General features: G+C 36.0%; 1 long non-coding RNA gene across 1 annotated transcript in view; it reads right to left on the minus strand.

The window, feature by feature from the left end:
• LOC145720206 (uncharacterized) overlaps positions 1-16,150 on the minus strand; it is a 307,447-nt gene that overhangs the window by 81,976 nt on the left and 209,321 nt on the right. Inside the window, exon 4 of the long non-coding RNA XR_014143039.1 lies at positions 2,086-2,156. This is a non-coding gene — a long non-coding RNA (uncharacterized LOC145720206). The remainder of the gene's footprint in view (positions 1-2,085; positions 2,157-16,150) is intronic.

Below are 16,150 nucleotides of genomic sequence, written 5' to 3' on the forward strand. Positions count from 1 at the left end.
GTCTCTATATAATTTCTCTTTTTCCTCCCCGGCTTTGTTTGTCAAGGATATATATTTAGAAGGGAAATTACTTACTTGAGGTCAATGCAGTTTTTGTTTCAAATAATACTGGCAAATTACCTTCTAAAATGCCTGATTCAATTTACATTCCCTCTTTATAGAGTGTGAGAAGCCTTTTTCCCACAGGTCTACATACAATTGTTTCTATTAACAGTTTATATTTTTCTAAGATTAAGGGCATTCCTGTTTTAATCTGCATTTTCCTAATAATCTTCTGTTGTTTGCTTCCTTAATCTTAAAATGTATTTAGATTTTAGTTTTAAATGGTATGAGGTATGAATTAATTTTATACTATTATATTTTTACATTATAATAATAGCCTTCTTGACATTTATTGAACTGTTTTTTCCCATTAATTTTGGTGTGTGTGTATGTGTATCTCCTACTTGAGCTCAGTGAAAAAATTATGAAAATATGAATAAAATTATGAATACAAAAAATGTATATGAAATATATACACATGCATGTATACATATACTTATATCTGGACTTTTTATTGTTACTTATTCACTCATGAACTAAGATTCTACACTATTAATTTCCATAGCTTTATGATCCATTGCTACCTGACAGAACAAACCACTCTTCTTTTTAAATTTTTTTCATTGCTAGTCTTATGCTTCGATATGTATTTTTTAAACCTTTGTTGACTCTTGTAACAATCACAACTGAAACTACAACATAGATGAATTTAGGGAGAATCAGCATCTTGATCTTTACAATGTTGAGCTTTCCCTTTTGTACACGTAGTAAAGATTTCCATTTATTCAGGTCTTTTCTTGTGCCCTTTACTAACATTTGAAAACTTCCTCCATAATGGTATACTAAAACTGCTGGGATTTGTAGGTTATCCGTTTGCTGAATTTGGAGAGTTTCTATTACTAGTGTGAAAGAAATTAATAATATTCTCCTTATTTATTGTTGCATTTTCTAATTTGCTTGTTGCTATTCATGAGAAAATTTACTGATCTTTGTCTTTGATCTTGTATCTGGCTACTTTGCTTGACCAACTAATTTAGTCTCGTTAAAAATCAATTTCTATCTATAAATCTGTCACTAATAACATTTAATATATCTTCCATTTTATAGTCCAAAAAAAGGAAATCTGAGGAGGTTATACCATGCTAACTTTACATAATCAACAAGAGGAAATTCAGGCCCCGAATGTTAAGTTTTTTTGAGGGCTGGAACATTTTATCCCTGGTACTTGGGATAAAATCATTACAGAGTAGGAAATCAAAAAACATTAGCTTGCCAAATGAAATCCCACACACACAGATATGTTCTGGCTATTAACAGGATTAGATGGGAATAAAATGAGGGACTAGAAATTAACACATGTAGAACAGTCTTGAAGCATAAGGTAAATGTGGGCTACTCTTCATCTTATTGTGTGAGAGACATTCTTGTGCCATGCTTGAGGGACAAATTGCCTAGGTTAAGTTCTGGCTCCACAACTTACAGCTGAGGGTTTTTGGAAGTTCACTTAACTTTTCCAAATTTCAGTTCCTTCATATATAACCAGGGGCACAGATAATGGTACATATGTCTAAGGCATATAGTATTATATGAGTTAACAGGTAAAGAATTTAAAATAGCATCTGTCACATTAAAAATATTAATGATTGTTAGCTGGCAATCTTTGCAGCATTTAGAGCAGGGCCTTAGACATAGTAGAAACTTAAAAATGTTTAATTGAAATTCAACTGGGGTGGGACAACTAACACCCAGTTTAGTTTCAAGGGAACCAGTAATATTCCCATATTGCCTATCTTATTGCAGATAAATGCATTTTTCCATAATAAGAGCTGCTACTATAACACTGATTATAAACTCATTCTAACGACTCCTTGTCCATAGCTTCTCACACAATGCAATACAGAAATGTGTGTGTATCACACCGCCTCAAGCCACATCCCCACCCTGATCCCAATATAATCAATTTACAAATACCTTTTGCTCTACCTACAAAATATACGCAGAAGATGTCTAATTCACTCAAGGCTGCTATCCCTCTCCTCTCACCTGGTCAATGAAGTGGTCTCCTTTCTCATTTCCCCATTCAATCCATTTCCACACAGTGGGGTGAATGGTCTCTGAAAAATAAAAAATAGCTCAAATCACTCTTAAAATTCTTCAATTTAGAATCTCAGATTCTAAATAAAAACAAGACTCTTCACCATATTCTAAGACTCTTCATGCTGGAATCCCGTCCACTCTCAAATCTCAAATCATTTATGGACAGAGGAAAGAACAAATGCAAAAGCTCTGAAGCAGAACACTTGCTTAACCTCACTCACTTTCCAGTCAACACCTGCTTCCCTGCATCTTTAAATGGGGGAAACCCTTATCTCCTAAGACCCCAGCTTAAAAAAAAAAATCCTCAGAGATATCCTTCATTGAGCACTCTACTGAAACCAATTTGCCAATATCTACCCCAATCCATCTCTGGCATTTATCCCACTTTGTTTTAAACATAACACTCACTACCTGAAATTACCACATTTCTTATCTGTCTCCACCCCACCAAATCCTACAATCCAAAATTCGAATCACATTAAAAATTATAGCAAGGACCTTGTTTATCTTGTTCACCACTATACCTCCAGCATCTTGAAAACTACCTTCCACATAGTTTATACTCAGTAAATATTTGCTGAATGAATATACAAACACGGTTTTAATATTAAGTAAGAAACTGCTACCTCACTGCCCTCCTTCAACATGTGTAATTTCAATAACTTCAGTATCTAGGACTTCATGGTTTTTGTTAGTTTTTACTTTATAACAGATTTCTCAGAACACAGGAAGATACTTTCTCACTATATATTTATAGGCTCTGTCTTATAGAGCTTCATTTGTAGTGATGAAATCTGATTTAAGGTTCTAGAAGTGCTACTGTTTTGTTTTGTTTTTAAGACTTTATTTATTTGAGGGAGACAGAAAGTGTGAGCGTGGGCAGGGGCAAAGGGGGAGGGGGAGAGAGAATCTCAAGCAGACTCCCTGCTGAGCGCAGAGCCAGATGTGGGGCTCAATCCCAGGACCCTGAGATCATAACCTGAGCCGAAATCAGGAGTTGGCCGCTTACTGAACTGAGCCACCCAGGCGCCCCTAGAAGTGCTATTGTTATAACTAAGCTACCTCCAAAAATTTCTAAACTCACTTCCCATAAAAAGTCTTTCCATACCTGTATTGCCCAAAGATTTAAATATGGTTATTCTGAATTTATTTTCTCACCTGACTCAAGAAAATGCTTCTATATAAATAAAAAGAGATATATTTTAAATACCATCTTCAATTGCCTATCTTCATCTTACTATATAATTACAAAATTATCAAAGTCACATTCTAAATAGAAAAAAAAATTCACAGGATAAATGAATGAGGAAGTGATTAAGCTAAAATTGCCTCTGTGAAAGTTAAGCTGAGCAAATGTGATTCAAGAAGTGCTTCACTCGTTGATTGTTCTGCAAAGGAAGGGAGAGTTAAAAAATATTTAAAGTCAAGGTCATAAGGGGTAAACCATTCTGAGAATATTAATGAGCATTTATGCTATGAGACCTACATTAACAAAAGAAGGGCTGATCAGGTAATTAATCCTTGCATCTATTTATTTGTTTTTGCTTATTTGTTTCCTTCATCTAGTTTCCACTCTCGTTTATGCACACATCCACTTAGGTAACAAAACTTATTGTAGGTCTGCCGTAAGGTAGGCCTCCACATCCAACCCAAAACCTGGTTTGGGTTGGATGTGGAGGATAGAGTGGTATATAAAATCAAACAGTTTCCCTATATCTGTGAATCTTTGAGTTCAACCCACAAACTCCATAATTTCTGATTCCTGCCTCTCCCTTTTGTTTACTGACAGGTAAAATTTCAAAGCGTAAATGACCTTATTTTAAATAGTACAATATCTATAATCACCATTAAAAGAAACTATGCATGATCTGGAAGAACAGGAAAACAATTTTTCAGTTACCAAACTGTGTATGTTTCCCCCTTCACTACTCATCTCTGCTTCATGAGGTTCTGATAAAGCCCTTTGAAACTATAAAATCCCTAGCCTCTCAAATACTAATACTATACCTACTTAAATTTTTGTGCAAATCATCCAACATTCTAAGGTAGGTCCTTTAGAAGTCATTGATGGACTATATTACATCACTATGTAATATGTACTCTTCCTTCTGTACATACTTTTTCATTCAGCTTCTCAGTCATCCTTTTCTTGGGTATGGCCACTACAGTTGAATTGCTCTGCCTAGCTGCAACTTGAAAGTCACCTATGGCTTCCAGAATTCATACAAGACATGACTTTCAGAGCACACATTTTTTTTTTCCTCCAGTGGAAAGAGAAATCATGATCAAAGGTGGAAAAATCTATGAACACTTTATTTTGGAGTTTATTCTTATATCCATGTCCCTTATTTGTTAACTTTTCCTTTCTGTTTTCTATACTAATAAGCATCCCAGACAGCACTTAATTTATTATAATATCCAGAAGCTAAAATAGACTTTCCTGCATGTAAATGATGCATTAAGCCAGATTTTTATATTTTAAAAGTCAATAATTTTATTAAGTGTAGATTTTCAGAATCCTTAGAGAAAATTATTATATATATATATATATACTCTCTCTCTCAAATAAATAAAATAAAATCTTTAAAAAAAAAGTACAAAGAGAAAAAAAATATTCCAATTAATTAACATAAGAACAAGAGAATGGGCCATCATACACTCATTGGCCAGCATCAGTATTGGTCAAGTTTGGGCTAATCTTGCCGTGTCTATACTGGCACTGAACTCCCCCCTCCCAAGATTATTTTGAAACAAATCTCAGATATATTATCGCATCAGTAAATATTCAGCATGTGTCACTAAGATATAGGACATAACCATAATACTATTATACATAAATCATTAAATATAATTACACTTAAAATCACTAAAAAATAATTCCTTAGTATCATCAAATACACAGTCCACAATTTTTTCTTGTAAGCTTAATTGGGATCCAAAATAAGGTTCACACATTAGAACTACTAAATATCTCTTAATCTTTTTTTAATCTATGTCTCCATCTTATTTTTCCTTACATTTTCACCCCTGTGGTTGAAGAATTCATGTCATTTGTCTTGTGGGGTTTCCCACAATGTATGCTTTAGTCATTATACTCTTGAAAACTGTTTAACATGACCCTCTTTCATCTGATTCTCCAGTAATGCGAAAGCTCTGGAGACTAAATGATAGTCCAATCTATTCAAGAATTTTTTTTCCATCATTCAATAAGTAACCAAAAAAAAAAAAAAACTGCAAACAAATCAAATATCCATCATGGGGAACTAATTGAATAAAGTATGTATATCCACAACATGCAGTATTGTGTAGCTGAAAAAAGAAATGAGGAATTCCTCTAAATAGCACTATGTGGTGATCTCTCTACATATATTGTTAAATAAAAATACAAAATACAAATGCATGCAATGTGCTACAATTTATCTCAGAAAGTAAGAATAACAATGTATGTGACTAACTGCTAATATGAAAAAGTGCAAATGGATAAGCCATAATTTTTTTTTAAGTATTTACATATAATGAGAGAAAGAGAATGGGGTAGAAGGAATGTGAAGACAGGAACTACATTTCTTTGAATAAACACTGTTTTACATATTTTATATAAGAACAATGTAAATATTCCACTTAATTATAAAATGAAATGATATGTAAAGAAACAATTCCTAAAAACTGAGAATAATATGAAACAAGTGAACCTGTATAAATAGTTGGTGGCACAAAGTACAAAGAGAAGGCGCCTGGGTGGCTCAGTTGGTTAAGCAACTGCCTTCGGCTCAGGTCATGATCCTGGAGTCCCTGGATGGAGTCCCTCATCGGGCTCCCTGCTTGGCAGGGAGTCTGCTTCGCCCTCTGACCCTCCCCCCTCTCATGTGCTCTCTCTCTCTGATTCTCTCTCTCTCAAATAAATAAAATAAAATCTTAAAAAAAAAAGTACAAAGAGAAAAAATATTCCAATTAATTTTAAGACATGGCAATTTGAGTGCATATCCTTAGTGGGGTATACCCTTTGGTAGGAACTGAAAGAACTGGAAAAATAAAATATTTTTAGTAATTCTATATTTGGTGGTAACATTGGTAATGTACTCTGAGAATGCTGTTGGTGCAGGGTGGGATCAAGCAAATGAGAATTTATGTTGGTAACATTAAAGACAGTCTTTTGTCTTAGAAGAAATTAGATACAATTTTTTTTTAGATACAATTTTTAGATGAGTAAATCCTATTGTCCTAAATCAGAAATCAGAATTAGAAATAAAAGTTTAAATTCATGTTTTATTTTATAAATATATTTTATACATATATTAGAGAGAGAGAGAGACTGTATATATAATACATTACATATACACACACACATACCATATAGGTGTGTGTTTATGGAAAATGCCTAGAAACATGGCCCCTCAGTAGCAATAAATACATACTAGTATCCAGATTTTCATCAGTAAGTGCAAATTCTCACTAAAAGAAACCACATTTCTTAGGAGAAGTGGCAGATTCTTGATCTGATAAAGATATATATAAAATCAGTCTTTCATATCTTGTCATACAAGGAATTAAGGAAGCCATCAAAGACAACTAGAGTCTGCCAAAGGACCTCCTGGGCCAGATAGAACCATTTGGGGAAAAACAAGATAATAAATGCAATGAGTTAAAACACATCAAATATATTTCATTACATTAGTTCATGATTATATTAAAATAAACAAACTTAGTGGTCAAATTCAAAAGATGAAGGGGAACCAAATTATTATTGTGGAAACTAGAAAATGAAAGACGGGAAAAAAAAACAACAACACTTGTTTTCCGTCTGGAAAGTATACCTAAGAAGGGGCCCCTGGGTTGCTGTCAGTTAAGCGGCTGCCTTTGGCTCAGGTCATGATCTCAGGTCCTGGGATGGAGCCCAGGGTTGGGCTCTCTGCTCAGCAGGAAGTCTGCTTCCCCCCTCTCTTTCTGTCTCCCCCCACCACCCTGCCCAGCTCATGCTTGCTATCTCTCTAATGAATAAAATCTTAAAAAAAAAAAAAGAAAAGAAAAAATAATTACCTAAGGATCATCAGAATTTGATGAGGGCAAGTTTTTGTTTATAAAAGTAGTCCAACTAATAAATGAAGAAGGAATGATATAATTAGAATAACATGATTTTGGGGGCACCTGGGTGGCTCAGTTGGTTAAGCATCTGCCTTTGGCTCAGGTCATGATTTCAGGGTCCTGGGATTGAGCCTGGCATCGGGCTCCTTGCTCAGCAGGGAGCCCGCTTCTCCCTCTGCCTGCCGCTCCTCCTGCTTGTGCTCTGTCAAATAAATAAATAAAATCTTAAAAAAAAAAAAAAACCCACAAGATTTTGCAGCGCCTGACAAATTAACGAATCAAAGCAATGATCATCTGCAGCTGCTAACATCACCAAGAGAACAATCTGGCATTATGTGCCCCGATGGAAGTTCACAAGGCCATCTAGGAAGTAGTCTTGCAGAAAAGAAAGAGAGAGAGAGAAAAGAAAGAAAGAGAAAGAAAGAAAAAGAAAGAGAGAAAGAAAACCTTAACCATTTGAAAACTTCTAATGGCAATATTCAAAGCAGCTCAAACTTTATTAACATCTATAGGGCCTCACATACAAGTATATGAAGGATATGACAATACCCGGCAACTTGTTGGACCTCAAGGAAAACTGAGTAAGTGAATAATTGTATTTAAGATATTCACTTGGATTTGGAAAGCTGTTGAAAATGCTCGCTCAAAACTCTCAGCAAAAAATATTAATAAAAAATATGCTTTCTAATGAATACTGAACACATGATAATTAAGAAGAGAAAGAGAAAGCCAGTATGATTTAAGCATATAGCTTTTCAAGACATCTCTCTTATATAAAAGGAATAGTAAGCTGTTACAATGACTGTGACTCACTATTAAATTCACCTTTGCAAGCTTCTCTCAAAAATAATCTAAATGAAAGGTACTTCCAAAGGGAATTTTTACAGGTTAAGGTCTGAAAGTCAGCATGGGCCACATAACTCCATGCAGGAGAAAATGAATGTGCTGGGGAGGTGACAAGCTCTTTGTTCACAGGGGAAGAAAAAAAACTGTGTCATCCATATCCTTGTAAAAGCCATCCTGCTGGGCAGTTGTTTGCAATGATAACCCTCTTTGTCCACCCTCTTGGACTCATATGGCTCTGATGCACATAATACCAATTCCTATGCAGTCTGTCCGCAGTGACTTTTTGTGATGTTACAAACTATGCCTTAGGCATTTCCTAAAAGGTTATCCAAAGTATACAGTCACACATACACTTCTGTGTGCACACATGCACACTCCCTCCCTCTCATTTTATATGTAAGAAGTCATTGTCTAAACCAGCTTTGATGAGTTTGAAGCCAAAGCAAAAATAGGATTCTACTTGTACAAAAGAGGCATATTTAAGAAAGGAAAGACTGTGTTAAGTAGAACAATATACTGATTTTAAGTAAAATTTTTTAAAGTATTATTAACCTAATGTTTAATTGCATATTATCTAATCATGTATATGATATAATTGCCTTACCATTAACTAAATAGTTTATGTGTTAAGGAACACAAAACATGTCAACAACTAAATTTGCATCGTAGGGAAAATCATTTAGCCTCTCTAAGACTCCATTTCTTTATCTAGGGAATCCAAGAAAGTTGAAAGAAATTCTTTCCAAGATACTTTCAATTCTAGAAGGTTCTGAGTACATGATAACCTTTTAACATGCTATTTCCAACATCACAGGCAATGCTCATCTGTGCAATGTGTCTAATTTTGGCTTTATTCATGTGTACATCTAAGATCATGATTACAAACATGTTTTTAATACACCTTTCTGCACAAAGGCCATATAGACTACTACTTGTAGCTTAAAAAGAAAAAGGAATCAGAAAACACAGATCCTGCCCTGAAAGGTTCATAGAAGGGTGGCTACACAGGTAAAAGTAGCTAATTTTCAATGCTCTGATGCAGTATTGCTACCACACTGGAAAAGACAAAATACTCTCTCACAATCAGGGAGACATTCATGTGGATGGTGACGTTTGAACTGAATCTTTAAAGATGGAACAGTCTGGTAGTCTCCTATATGTCTCCAAATAAGTGTCATAGTTCCCTGAGAGTGAGTACTGTTTTTTATTAGTTTTAATTTTCCAATGTTGTTACTTATAGGAAGCTAAGATAGGTTTTGTAGTTTTTTGGTTTTTTTTTTTTTGCATTCAATTGAGAACAGAGAAATTCTAAATCATAGAATAATACCTGAAAGAATTAAAAATAACAGAACAATCTCCAGATGCTAAGAATAAAATATTTTAAACCCTCAAAAGATGTTATTACAGCTTGAAAAAATTCTCAAAATTCAAGAATCTTTCAACTCAAGCTGAAAATATCATTGGTAGCCAGTTCTGGTAATAAATTATCTTGATAATCAGTATATTTTTTGGTTATTAATTAAGACCTAATTTCTTTAACAGTGATGAAGTCCATTTCTTATCTGATTCCCTATGGATATAGAGAAAAAAAAACAAACACAAAACTGGCACCCTATGGATGACAATCCTTTATACAAACAGAGTAACAATAAATTTAAAATGAATATAGTAATGGGTATGGATATACCAGAAATATATAAAATCTGTTTTTTCTATAATATATCTTAATTTCTAAATTGAGCTCCTACTGTCCTGATATATTAGATAGAAACTGAAATTGTTACTTTTGTAGTTAAAAACCATTAAATGTTTTAAACTAATAAAAACTTAATCATATTCATATAGTTTTCTCACTCACCTTTACTCTTCTTCCTTCCAAAGTTCTTACCAAACAAACAAAAAAAAATTAAAAGAGAAAGCCTGTCTCAGCTCAAAAGCCAGAGAGAATAGTTGCTTTAACAAGTATTCCAAAACACTTAAAGGGCAGGGGTCCCCCAACTTACAATAAATACTTTGCAAATTTTGGAAGTGTTTGAGTCATTTTTCCCAATTACTACCACCAGATGATACTCGGTTATTCACAGTGTGAGGTAAGATTGAAAGTTTATTATTCCACAGGGCCTGATGAGATTATATGGCACAGGAGACCATAACTGAGCAGGAGCAACTGAAGCCAGATTCCGCCACCCCCTCCCCCCGCCCCCCACAAGGAGGTTTTTACCAGACAAAGCAAGCATGACGGCAAGCCGGAAGCCATGGGAAAGGGCAGACCATGCTGCGCCATCGGACCCACCTGTGCAGCCCACTGGGCAGGTGTCCCTGCTCTTCCTCTGTTGTAAGGTTCTTACTGCATTTAAAATGGACAATTTACTTTCAATTCTGCCTTAGTCCTTCTTAGTGAAAACAAAAAAAAATATCCTCTTTTAAACCATGGGCTTCAAAATACTAAATGACCCTCCCAAGGAGTGACTGTAACTCTCTAAGTATCACATATGCAACAAACCCCTGGAAGAATCAAAGTCAGTAATACCTACAATTTCACAGAGCCTTTGTGAGAGAGTTGATGATTAAATGAATAGAAGGGCTGATTATTTCTTTTATTGACAGAGCTGAAAAGGGTCACATCCATTATGCAGGTACAGAAGAGAAAGGGGAAAAAACAAAGTTCCATTAGGCTCAGAATTTAGTTCATGGTTGTAATTTTGGCCATATGTTGATTCAATATCAAAACTAACTGAAGGGCGTCTGGGTGGCTCAGTTGGTTAAGCGTCTGCCTTCAGCTCAGGTCATGATCCCAGGGTCCAGGGATCAAGCCCCGCATTGGGCTCCCTGCACCGTGGGAAGCCTGCTTCCCCCTCTCCTACTCCCCCTGCTTGTGTTCCCTCTCTCGCTGTCTCTCTGTCAAATACATAAATAAAATCTTAAAAAAAAAAAAATGAATGTTTAAACCATTTATTTCTGTTTTTCATATATGTTTTCAAATATATATTTTTAAGCACAAGACAGAGAAAAGTTTCCAAATCACTGCAAATTTATGTCCTAACATGTTGGATTATTTCTTAGGATATATGAGACTTGCTCAAGTTTATCATAGTATATATACACCTTGGAATAGACTGGCAGTAAAAACTTCATACAAGGGAAGCATTTTAATATTTAATAATACTATTAAATGGGACCTAAGATAGACCTGTTTCTCAATGCATTCTCTTTAGAAAATCTAAAAGTAGTAAGCTTCATAAGATGCATACATCCATGCCCATGCTATTTCTTTGATGATTTAACCAACTACAACAGTGGTTCTCTAACTTCGCATGCTTCAGAATCACACAGAAGGCTTGTAAAAACACGGATTCCTGCGCCTCACTTCAGATTAAGTAGGTCTGTGGTACACTTGATAATTTGCATTTTCAACAAATCCCTGGTAACACTAGTGCTAATGATCCAGGGACCACACTTTTGAGATGCACTGAATTGGCAGACAGCAACTATGTTGGTTTAAATCTCTATACAGAAATAATTAAATGTAGAGAATCTTTTTTTAAAAAAGATTTTATTTATTTATTTGAGAGAGAGAGAAAACAAGCAGGGGGAGAGAGAGAAGCAGACTCTCCGCTGAGCAGGAAGCTCGCCAGGACCCTAGGATCATGACCTGAGCCGAAGGCAGATGCTTGAACGACTGAGCAACCCATGTGCTCAATGTAGAGAAACTTGATAATCACTGGCATAGGATGAAATAAAGAATCTTATCTGAACAAAATGTAGCCTCAGAGGGAGCTAAGGTTAACAAAAACTTTCAAAAATAAATAGGTATGATCGAACTGATGTAGGAGGTGTAGGAAATAGAACTGATGTGTTGTTATCAGTACGGGAATGCAGCATCAGCTGTGTAGGGCAGTTAACAGAAATACAGTAAGTGTAGTATAGTGCACTGTGTCAAGCCACACATAGTTGGAGGTTTACCACATATAATTTGCTGGTGTAAAATGAATAAATCTCACTATGATGAGCAAACACTCTATAGAAGACACTTTGCAAATGTTGAATTCAATGCATATTCCAGTTTTCATATAGGTTACATGAGATCATAAAAATTATGTACAGTAGCTGACTTATTAAGTGTATATTATGCAATGCAAAAATGCTACCTATTACCTTGGTAATAACAAGTAGGTAAATGGTGAGAACATCATTTTGTCAGCCTCATCAATACTTCATTCCTCAGAAGGGAAAATCCCCCATGCCTAGAAAAATAATCCCCACAAGTAGAATTTCTGCTGTTCAACACAATCTAATTAAATTGGCTCAGATTACATCCTTTTTGTTTGTTTTTCCTCTTGGCAATGGACAAGAAAGCCAGGCTTTGTCATTGGGAATTAGTTGCCCATTTCCGTGTGGATGGGTTTTCTCCCTTCTTGCTTATATTGGGGCTGGTGCAATTGATAAACATGTTTCTTTTCCCTGTCAGAGTTTTGGACCAAGTGAGACAAAGATCCAGGCAGGCAGAGATCAAAATGACAGTTTTCACTTTAAAAAAAGCTATCAGAGATCTTTGCAGTAACAATGGATTTCCTATTACTGAAAAGAAACATCTTCCCAGCCACAAGTAGTGCTAGATGTCTACACATCTCCCCTACCCCACCTTCCTGTCCCCACCAATGAACAGGATTTTTCTTAAAATGTTGATGAAAATTATTATATTACTATATCTGCAAATAATTCCTGACAGTAACATGCTTTCTGAGGTGAACATATCTAAGACAAAAGCAGAAAATACATGTGATCAAAGTAGATGCTAGGTGATATTTAATGCATGCAATATAATTCCTGCTTCTTCCACAAGCTTGGTGGACAAAAGGTCCACATTTGAGTGACTGACTTTTGTCAGAAGTACTAAATAATGAGTTTTTACATTCTCGGGCCAGTGTGATCTTTTTAAATATCACTCACACAAACTTACGCGAGGTCATGCTTTTTGCAGTGAGGCATCAAATTCAAGGCTAGCAAAAAATAATGAATATCCCTGTAACACTGATTTTTTATCTCGAAAGCTTTAAAGATACCGAAAATTGAGAGTTTATAAGGAGAAGATCCCTGTCTTAGCTTGGGATGCCATGACAAAATATCAGCCTGGGTGGCTTAAACAAGAGAAATGTATTTTCTCCTATTTCTGGAGGCTGGAAACTTGAGATCAGGGTGAAAGCCTGGTCAGATTCTGGTGACAGTTCTCTTCCTGGCCTGCAGATGGCCACCTTCTCACTGTGTCCTCACATTGTAGGGATTGGGAGGGGGTGGGGAGGAGGAGAGGGATCTTCTTATAAGGGCACTAATCCCATCATGAGAGCCCATTCACATGACCTCATCTAAAACTAATTATCTCCCAAAGTCTCCATTTCCAAATACCAGAACATTTGGGGTTAGGGCTTGAACATACGAATTTGGAAGAGGACAAAATTCTGTTCATAACAAGCCCTAAGAAGAAAAACATCCATCCCCTGACTCTTTCTTGGTAGTCTTTAAAACTGATGTTAGAACTGTCACAGTTCTGATATATGGCCCAGTATAATTTATGACAAGTGGCACTAAAGATCATGTTTTAAAAGTATATAACTGTCCTTCCTGATGTCGATCTCCAAATGTAGGGGCTTTCCCAAACACGGTGATTTTTCTTCATAACTCGTATCAGTTATATCTAGAGCTGAAACCTCTGCACTGGACTCCAAACACATACCAAGTTGCCTACCTACCATCTCCAGTTGGAGGCATAATAGATCTCAAAGGTAACATATCCAACACACTCCTTAATCTCTACTATTTTCCCTATCTCTTTTAATAAGTTCCATCCTTCTAGTTCAGCCCCAACCTTGGTTTTATCTTTAACTCCCCTGGCTATTTTACAATCCACACTGCATTCACAAATCCTGTTAATACTGGCTTCAGAATAGATGTGGAGTATGTTCAGGTCTCACCACCATCGCTACCACACAGAATCCAACCGGATGTCTCCATATCCAGTTAGGTTTCCTGCTACAGCCTCCTAACTGCCCCCCTGCCTCTGTGCGGCCCACACTCCCTTCAGCCTATTCTCATCTCCGCAGCCAGAATGAGTCCTTTAAAATACAAGTCACATCAAGCCACTATTCTTAACATTCCTCCACCTCACTCAGTGCAGTAGCTACTTGAGGCTGTTGTAACAAATTACTACAAACTGGGTGACTTGAACCAATAGAAACTTATTCTGTCACAGTTCTAGAGGCTAGAAGTCTGAAATCAAGTAATCAGGGGGGCCATCCTCTCTCTGAAGGCTATCGGGTAAGATCATTCCTTGTTTCTTCCTCGTTTGTGGGGACTGCTGGCAATCCCTAGTGTTCTCTCCCATGTAGCTACATCACTCCAAATTCTGCCTACGTCTCTACATGGCTTTCTCTACTGTGTGTCTCTTTGTCCAAATTTCCCTCTTTATAAGGACACTAGTCATTAGAATAATGCCCATCTTCTCCAACCTACTGTGACCTTAGCTTAAAAGGATGATATATGCAAAGATCCTATTTCCAGATAAGGTCATATGCATAGGCCGTGGGAATTACCACCTGAATATTTTGTTGTTGTTCTCGTTGGGGTGGGGGGGGAGGGGCACTTTTCAATCCATAGCAAAGTAAATCCAAAGTCCTTACAATGGCACACAAGTCTCAGTCTTTTGTTCTTCAAAGTGTGAACTACAGACCAGTAGTAACAGCATCACTTGGAAGGAAGTTTGTATGGAATGTAAACTCTCTAGACCTCCTAAATCAGAAGCTTCATTTTAATATGACACCCAGGTGATTTACAAGCAAATTAAAATTTGAGGAGCACTACCCCTCAAAATGACCTACCCACTTTTCTGCTCTCTTCATCAACTACTCCCCCCGCCCCACATCACTCCATTACTCTGCTTCAGTCATAATGGTCTTTTAGTTGTTTTCGAAATGTCTATAAAACTCCTTTTCCAGATGTTTCCATAAATTATTCCTTCACCTGCTTCATATCTTTATGCAAATATCACCTTGGTGTAATTTTTCCTAGATACTCTATTTTTTATTTTTTTATTTTTATTTTTTTAAAGATTTTATTTATTTACTTGACAGAGAGAGACACAGCGAGAGCAGGAACACAAGCAGGGGGAGTGGGAGAGGGAGAAGCAGGCTTCCCGTGGAGCAGGGAGCCCGATGTGGGGCTCTATCCCAGGACCCTGGGATCATGACCTGAGCAGAAGGCAGACGCTTAACGACTGAGCCACCCAGGTACCCCTAGACAGTCTATTTTAAATGAACATCTTCATCAACCCCATCCCTCTTTCTTGCTTTATTTTTTACCACAGAACATCTAATCATCTAATATATTAAATATTTTACTTATTTTGTTTATTGTTTTCTCTACCAACTCAAATAAAAGCTCCTTGAGCACAAGGATCTGAGTTTATTATGTGTACTACTGAACCTCAGGTTCCTGGAATGGTACAGAATACTCAGTAGAGGCCACTCAATAAATGTGTCAAATACATGAGTCTATAAGTTTACTAATCTATTTGCCCATATATATTATTTACTTCTTACTTTTTGAAATCAACTGTATTATATGCTTCATGTAATGCTTTTTTAAAAGATATATAAGCTTTATATAGGTCTATCATTTAGAAGGTAGAAAATTATAATTTACCAAAACATTTGTGAATCAGTTTGTTCTTAGGCTTCACCAACTCTCATGGTAAAGCCTACTTTAGCCCTAGTACACACTGTCAGAATAAATGTTTTTATGCATCCTAAATTTATTCCTTTGGAGCTTCACAGGATGTTCCCTTGTTCTATGATACAGAAATATGGTCACAAAGTGAGCACGTATCATGCCTTTCTAATATTCTGTCCCTTTTCATTTATTCTTCTTTCCATTTTCATCATTTCAAAATGAATATTCCTAACCTCTCCTCTACTTCTTTCCACAATCATGTTCTTCTCTGCGTATGTATATTCATACTATGTCTATATATGTATAATAAGTATACAATATTATATTAGTTTTAGATATATGACATAGTGATTTGACAATT

The sequence above is a fragment of the Leptonychotes weddellii genome, chromosome 2, assembly GCF_054177405.1.
Source record: "Leptonychotes weddellii isolate Sample4059 chromosome 2, ASM5417740v2, whole genome shotgun sequence".
Taxonomy (NCBI): domain Eukaryota; kingdom Metazoa; phylum Chordata; class Mammalia; order Carnivora; family Phocidae; genus Leptonychotes; species Leptonychotes weddellii.